The sequence below is a fragment of the Gavia stellata genome, chromosome 1 (assembly GCF_030936135.1).
Source record: "Gavia stellata isolate bGavSte3 chromosome 1, bGavSte3.hap2, whole genome shotgun sequence".
NCBI classification, from domain to species: Eukaryota; Metazoa; Chordata; class Aves; order Gaviiformes; family Gaviidae; genus Gavia; species Gavia stellata.
The window spans coordinates 97,856,751-97,864,826 of NC_082594.1; the positions used below are offsets into that span (position 1 = coordinate 97,856,751).

At 45.4% G+C, this 8,076-nt stretch overlaps 1 protein-coding gene across 2 annotated transcripts in view; it reads right to left on the reverse strand.

The window, feature by feature from the left end:
- Positions 1-7,397, reverse strand: part of PKNOX1 (PBX/knotted 1 homeobox 1) — a 42,194-nt gene extending 34,797 nt beyond the window's left edge. Inside the window, exon 1 of one of the 2 annotated variants that reach the window (XM_059816248.1) lies at positions 7,381-7,397. The gene's annotated coding sequence lies outside the window, so the exon portion shown is untranslated. Of the gene's footprint in view, positions 1-1,740; positions 1,762-7,380 lie in introns of those variants that run through there. The other variant, XM_059816256.1, reaches the window with a different exon arrangement.
- Positions 7,398-8,076: the final 679 nt, after the last annotated feature.

The following is an 8,076-nucleotide window of genomic DNA, read 5'->3' on the forward strand; positions in this document are numbered from 1 at the left end:
ATTTCACACTGTAATTTGACCCTGCTTTATTAGCTCCATAAAGTAATAGTAAGGAATTAAGGGGACTAAACAGAAATTTTGGTAAAAGGAAAACAAAACTTGGCAGAAAGGAAACCTCTCTTCTTTACTGCTCCAAGACTCCCAAGGGATTAGGTACAACAGAGCAAAATTACTTCCCATCACTCCCTCATTCATCCCCAATATTCACATAGTAAATGAAGATTCCTTCGGGAATTTTTTTCTGTATTCTTACTGCAAACTGAAGGACTTTTCACAGTTCTTGCTTGTGAATCCTAGCATACACATCATGATTCCTCACACATACCTACTTGCCACAGGACAGAGAAGTACTTTTTTTCCCCTCAGTATTTACCCAATGTGCTGTCATCATAACATTTTAGACCCCAAATCAAGAAGATGGTGTAGTATCTGCCTTGCTGCTATCGTGGTAAGACGACTGCATTAGAAAGACTACCAAAAACCCCTTACATACCAGAGGACATGTTATCAGCAATTCCACAGCTGGAACTGATTCTAGTACAACTTTCCTACTTAATGATACTTACTTTTTCAAACACAAATTTTATTTAAAAAACCCCGAACTCGACCCTCCACATTTCCCCAGCATTCCCCACATGGATAAACAACAGGTTTGCGTGTGTGATAGACACAATTCCATTCCTTTGCCATTGAAGCCTTTGGAATATCCACACAAGCGTTTAGTGAATCTCTTACTTCTGGAGACATTCATTTTATCATATCCTTCCAGGCGAATTAAACCAAAGCAACGGGAAATCCTATTTTAATAATGATTTGTATCAGCACCCAATAAACTGTGACTGAAATTAATCTTGTTTTAATCGTGTTTATACTTTGAGGTTTCATAAAGAAGACACAGAATAACCACCAATCTCACTATGCCTTTATTACTATTGAATACAATGTTAGCAAGCAGTTTATGTAAGCATACCTGTTTTCCAACATTTTTATTATAAAACAATAAAAGTTTCTAATGATTCTTTCTATGAAAGACTGAATTCCTAATGCTACTGAAGTACACTTAAAGGATGAAGAAGAGCCTTATTTAACTAATAATTGCATTTAAAATAGACCTAAGTTGTTGAATGTGTAAGAAAATCCCCTCTACACATTTTTGGCATTTAAAAACTTCATCAAAATTAAGATGTTTCATTGTCAGTTATTTCATTTTTATGTACTTTAGGATTTCACAAATAATGAGCCTGTCAATAAACTAAGCATTAACTTGGACTAGCTGAATACTAAAGTGACACAAAATCCTGGCCCTGCAACTCTCTGTCAAATCTGGTTCCAGTCGATCAGTAACTGGTCCAGAATCTTCCCTCTTTTGACTCTAACATTTGGTCGAACACGAACAACTGTTTTGCTGCTAAAAGTAGGCCCTAAAATGAACTGTTATCTTCTTTCCAAAATGGTAAATAAATTTTTTACCTTTCCTGCTCCACTTTGTCCACGACTCTTTAGTAATGGTGAACCAGAAGCAATCAATTCAACTAGTTTTTGGAAGGAAGACGTGCGGTGTTCTAGCCTCTTCTATTCCTGCTGCCAATGCTCTTCATGCTCCCTTACTTTCCTATCCATCTTCTTTCTGCTCTTCAGTCTCACACTACCCTTCCATGCCAACATACAGCTTGTCCTCTTTCTCACCTCTTGCCCTCTCTTGTTCCCCCCCCTTCTCATAATTCGTAATTTTGCTAGTACCTTCCTTTTCAGGTTCCTGGGCCTACTGCATTTCCACCAAGCTTCAAGCTCTGCTCCCCACCTCTCTCCAAACACCAGTCTTCATCCCTCCATGAGTACGACTGCTGCCTAAGCATTCTGGGGTTGGGGGAGAAGCACAGATAAAGAAAGACTATTTAGGATTAAACTTACCCATCACCTACTGCTGTGGGATGCATCATGCTGAACTACTTGGTACAGATGATGACTGCACAGTCAGGTGACATGCAAGGATCAACAGACAGGAAGATACTCGTGTTACATGGAATATTCAGACAGTTCAGTTAATAAATATTTGCCAAGTAACATGCATGAACCAGTTTTTCAACAGCTTATGATTTGTTGAAGTTTCTTGAGGAACAGCCATACGCTCCTTGTGAATGCTTACACTCTCTTCCCCTCTCTCCTCTGCAGTGTTGATATACCGTTAAATAAGCCAAACAAGCATTTCCCCCCTCCTTTAAATTAACATATTTACTTTCTCTTAAAGTCGTTTTCAAAATGCTGAGTCATTTTAGCTTAAAGTTTCTGGAATAACCCTGCTCAAACACACTCATCATGGCAAATTTCAGTATGACTAAGAAATAAGCTACTGAAAACAACATCTCAAAATAAAAAAAAACCAAAACAGGAATAAGGAGTAACCTTACTCCTGACATTGCTACTATCATGGCCTAGAACACACACAGATCACGATCAGTGATCATAGACTGACCTGGAAGTTCAGGTTCTTTAGTTACAAAATATGCAACATAGCACACACATTTTCATTCCCATATTGTCTAAGCAGGTTAAACGTATAATGCTCCAATTTCTGTTTCATAATCACCCCTGTTTCCTTTGAATATAAAAGACTTAGACTTTATTTTTCAGTAATATGTATTTTAATATCCTTTTCCCTTTGTTTTGTTTCCTATGTAATTTGAAAAAAAAAAGCTAAGCAGGATGTGAAGTATAGCCACATTTCCTAGCTTCCTCTGTCCTCAAGAAAAACCACAGGCAATTCCAAAAGCTCACATATAAAATACAAATTGGAATTTGGTGGTTTAAAAAGAATGGATCACTCTTTTAGTACACCAGCAGTAAGCTACCATATTCTTTTTTTGCCTGAATTTACTGTCAGCTGCAGAAGATGACAGTTACAGACCCATGGGTATAGCAGGCTAAGGGACAGTACATGATTATCACACTCAGTTAGCTCCCATTTTCAAAAACACCTTTTGACTCTCAAAGTACTTAAATGGCCTTCCTGTTTAAGAGCAAATAGCTCTTTTATACACATACGTAGAAAAAAAAATGAGAACAACATGGCCTGGAGTAGTTGCTGTATTAAAAAGAAATAAGCACGTTCATATGAAGGATGATAAACAAGCATGTGATGACAAGCAGTCCTAAGATTTACTTCCACTTCTAACACCAACTTACTTTTTGTCCTTCAGTAACATACACGGCTCGGTATCCCCACGCTGCTGGCAGGGGAACCAAGTTACTGCCTTTTACCAACTTGATAGAGCATGCCAGTGCTCCATTAACAACAGAGATTGGTATTTCCAGATTCTTGGTGTTGTCATTTTACTTACTACCCCACTCCTAGTTCCATTTGATGATACCTGTGTTCTACAGTTACGACATGAAACAATCTTATTGAACAAAGTGAAGAATCTGCCAATGAATGCAAATACTTTAGTATTCAATTATCTTAGGGAGAGCTATAATGGCCTGGGTAAAATACTTTGGTAACATCTGGCAGCAAGTAAGCAAAGGAAAGAACTCTATCAGCAGCTTTTTTCCTTGCTCTTGGAATCCTCTTGCTTAGAAGAGCAATAAGTTGGTTTACATTTTCTACAGCACTGAGCTGTGGTAAAATAACCCCCCCCAGAGACTTATCATTTGTAAACCTACGGACTCTTTTAACAAGTGAGACTGAAGCAACCAGCTGCTGCAAGAGAGAAGTAACATTTGTGGAATTTTAAATTTCACACACAAAAAACAATTCAGTCTTACTTACACCAAAATAAAAATATTAATCTGCTTTATTGTAAGCTTTTACATGTGTGCCAGTTTTGCAGAGGTAACATTTGGCTCCCAGACCACTACATAATATTCTGAAATACAATTTGGACTACATCTCTCTCCGTTCAGGACATTAACAGAGCCATTAGAACAAGCAGTTCCGCTATCACAGTAGTGGTTCTGTGGATCATTCACCCTTGGCCGTTAGTACAGGGCTTAATAACAGCAAAAGAGTTATTCTTTTCCAGTACAGGGAAAGGAATGAGAAAAATACAGCTGGAAAGCAAAACTCTGAAAAAGAAAGTACAGCTTCTAGAAGACATGTCCATTTCATAAGACTGAAGTATTTAGAATAAACACATATTTAATTAATTCTAAACTCTTTTCAGTTGCACTAATGGAAGTCTGCAAGGACTTACTTTTAAAATGTTATTGTTATATTCAAAAGATAATCGGAATCTTTAAAATTGTGTGTAGATTAAGAAAGAGTACAAATCAAGGCTGTGAGTTACTTAATGTTAGACTAACTTTATACATGCCAACGCGAATTTTCCAAATACAAAATAAAACCCCAACCAACTGTAACAACAACATACACATAATTTGAAGAATTCTCAGTTTTCCTATTAGCACATCGGAAACAGTAACAAGATAAATTCCAGTCCAGCAAAGCACTTTAACTACATAATAATAAGACCCACTTCAGATAGGAGACGGGTATTAGTATTCAATTTATGTAGAGAAAGATACACAGGCACAGATAAAAAAATGCATGCCCCAAAATCACTCAGGAGATCAATGAGAATGAACAGTATCAGTCTTCAAAGTCTCAGTGCAGTGCAACAGCTTCTACGCTACCTATCTTTACCCTGCAAATGAAGTAAATAGAGCTATGCCTTTAACTGAAGCTTACACTAAGAAAACATAGTGAAACCTACACTGAAGTTTTCCTGTGGCTACTTTAATCATAAGATGACAAGAAAATATGTAAAGCAGTAACAGTCAACAGTAAAAATATACTATACACTTAATAAAATAAATTGAAGATAGAACATACATTAAAAAAAAAAATCATAATTACTTATTTTGGATAGATTAAGAACAATAACATACCAAGAAGTGTGAAACTGTTTCTTCAGACTGAAGAAATGTGAAATGTTTTGGATTTTTTTCCTCACAAGTTTTCAAAAACTTAATTGTCATGATTATATATGGCTACACACAGACTCAGAAGAGGATAATTCTGCAATTTTATTTCACAATGCTATTTAGAAAATGCACTCAAAATGCATTTGCTGTTGCCTGATACTCTAGCAATGACAAGGTGTGGAAATACGCAGAAGGATTTCTGATACAATCACAACAATGTTTCCTGGTTCAGTATAATCCATAAAATTTGTACATGCAGCTAACAAGGACTAGCCAGGATGCATTCTTAAACAAGACTTCAGTGCTTACCCAGCTGCAGAAGCGTTATCACTTTAACTACACATATATAACTAAAGGGATATAACCCCATAGCACAAGCAGACCGTAAACAGTTGATGTCCCATAGAGGAAAGTGAACAACCTGTAAGTGTATTCACAGTATGGAGAATAGCGAGGTGCATAAATTTCTTAAGCTACAGTTGTTATAATTCCCCTAATCAAACAATCTACACCAGTGAAACGTTTGTGCAGAGCATGCTCTAGAATAATCAACAGTATTATGAACTAACTGTATGTGCATGTTTTTGTAAAGACTAAGAAGGAATTCTTTAGCTTTTTTAAAAAACAATTAAATGAGACATTTAGCATACATTGAAAATGATCTACACCCTCCTGCTATCCTCTACAGGATGCTGGCTCAAGTGTTTTCCAACATCCACACACCAGAACATATTGTCCATGCTCCCTATCCCTGTGATCTGTTTAATGGAATGCACACATCGTATTCCAAATAGGGGCACGGACAAAAATTAATCTTGTCTGGACAGCTCTGAACTGCATGTGACAAATGGAAAAAAAAAAAAAAAAATCATGGCATGGCATAAAAATTCACTTATAAGGGTGTCGTACCAGATCTAGAGTCTCATTCTCTCTCCCAAAATCATACTAGTCATTCATGTAGATGTAACTGACAAAAAGGGGTCACAGCAGACTAATACAAAATAAACATACCATGACTGCGTCTCTAAAATTACATTCTATGTTCCCATTTAGGACAACAGAAAATATTTAAGAAATAATAAAAAAAGATAGCAATAAGCTATCCAGAGAAGCATCACACAGACGTGTTGACTACTTATATTGTTAACTGATGAACTCTGGGACACACAGCTGGCATTGTGGGAACGAGGGAAAGATACTGACTACTCCACGGAGACCCGGGACATGTGGCTAATTGAGGCAATATTTCAGTATAAAACCAGCACTTGATTTATTATTGTTTACACACATCATAAGCAGGGCCTCTGGGCAATGTCAAGTTTCAGCTCCTAATTGCGGCTGTGTAAACACTCGGGAAGCCTCGGTCTAGGTGTCAAGAAGCCTCTACTCGTAACCCAGCCAAGAGACAATGAGGTCACATCAAAAATAAAAAAAAAAAAAAGAGGAAGAAACCACCTCACGCCAGAACTGCGCACACTGCCCCAAGCACCAGCCGCAAACAGAATCCGCTTTCTATGAATAAGGAGGGAGGCGGGGGGGAAGCACAGCCGAAGACGCGCCAGCCCCTGCTCTCCCAGGTGCGGGGCCGGGCTCCGCCGGACCCCGCCGCCACCGAAGCGACACCAGGGCCGGGGGCAGGGTCTGGGGGTCACCACCCCACCCCCGCCGGCACCCCACGGAGCCGGCACAGGGGCTACGCGCGGCGGCCGCAGCGGCCAACTGCCGTCGGCAGCCCCCTTCCTCCCCCCCGCCCGGGCCGCACCCGGCCGGGCCGGGGCAGGTGCGGAGGGAAGGCAGCTGCCGCGGCAGCTTGATCCCCGCCACAAGCGATGGCTCCCCCGGCGGGGTTGGGCCGGGTCGGCTGGGCCTGGCACGGCCGCGAGGGAGGCGGGGGCGAGGAGGACCCCGCAGAGCCCGAGCCCCTGCCCCCCCAGGAACGCCTGCCAACACGGCGCTGGCCCTTTAAGTATCACGTCGCCTCCCCCCTCCCGTCGCCCCCTCTCCCTCCTCCTTCTCCTCCTCCTCCTCCTCCTCCTCTCCCCGGCGGCCGCCGCCGCCGCGTCCCCTCCGCGCGGCGCCGAGCAGCGGCCCGCGCTCCCTCTCGCCCCGTCTCCCCTCCCCGCGCGCGCGCGCGCGGGGCGCCTGCGCGCCCCCGCCGGCGCGCGCCCACAAGAGACAACGGTTACACGGCGGCCGTTCCAGAATTTTCCTCGCTCCCCCCCCCGCCTCCCCTCCCCGCGCCTGCCCGCCACCGCCCCTAACCCCCCTCTGGGCGAGTTGCGGAGTGCGGGTGCCCCCTCCCCGCTGTTCCGCGTGCCGGGCTCGCCCCCCCGCCTCCTTCCCCAACCACCCCCCCGGTCTGGTGGTACGCCTGGGCCCGGCCGGCGGCGGCGGCGGCGGGCGCGCCGTGATGGATGGCTGGCTGGCTGGCTGGGAGCGGGTTTGAGTGACAGCGCTTACCTGGGTGCCAATCTTCGTCACACTGACAAGCGGCTGCAGCAATCGGGACCCGCACCGCCGCGACACGCGTCACCGCGCACACACGCACCCGGCCAATCGCCGGCCGCGCCGCCCGAGACGACACCACGCCGCGCATCACGCCTCATCAATATTCACCGCGGGGGGCGGGGCACGCGCCGGCGTAGGGAGGTGGCGCGCGGCCGCCCCGCCCCGCCGCCACAGCGGCGGGGCGGGGCGGCCGCGCGCCACCTCCCTACGCCGGCACCTCCCGGCTCGCGCTCATGAATATGGACGAAGGGGGCGGGGAGGCCCGAGCGGGCCCGGCCACGCCCCTCCCCGAGTCGGAGGGGGGGAGGTGAAACCACCTCCTTGGGGGAGGGGGGGAGGAGGGAGGTACCAAGTGCCTCCGCCACACGGGCCGAGGGTGGCAGCCGTGAGGCGGGGGCCGCCAGCGGCCGCTTCGCGCTCGCCCCTCCTCAGACAGGGCCCGCTGCCCTCCCTGAGGCCGCCTCCCCGCTTCGGGAGTGGGGGGGTTGGCCCGCCTGGCACGGCCCGGGGTGGGGCTGAGGGCCTGCGGGGGTCCGCTGCCTCGGCCGGCTGCCCTCGGCCGTTGGGGTTGCGCGTCACCCCGCTCAGGCGCCTTGTGAGGTGAGGTGCCCCCGGGGAGGGTGGCGGGAGCCGCCTGGGGCTGGCAGG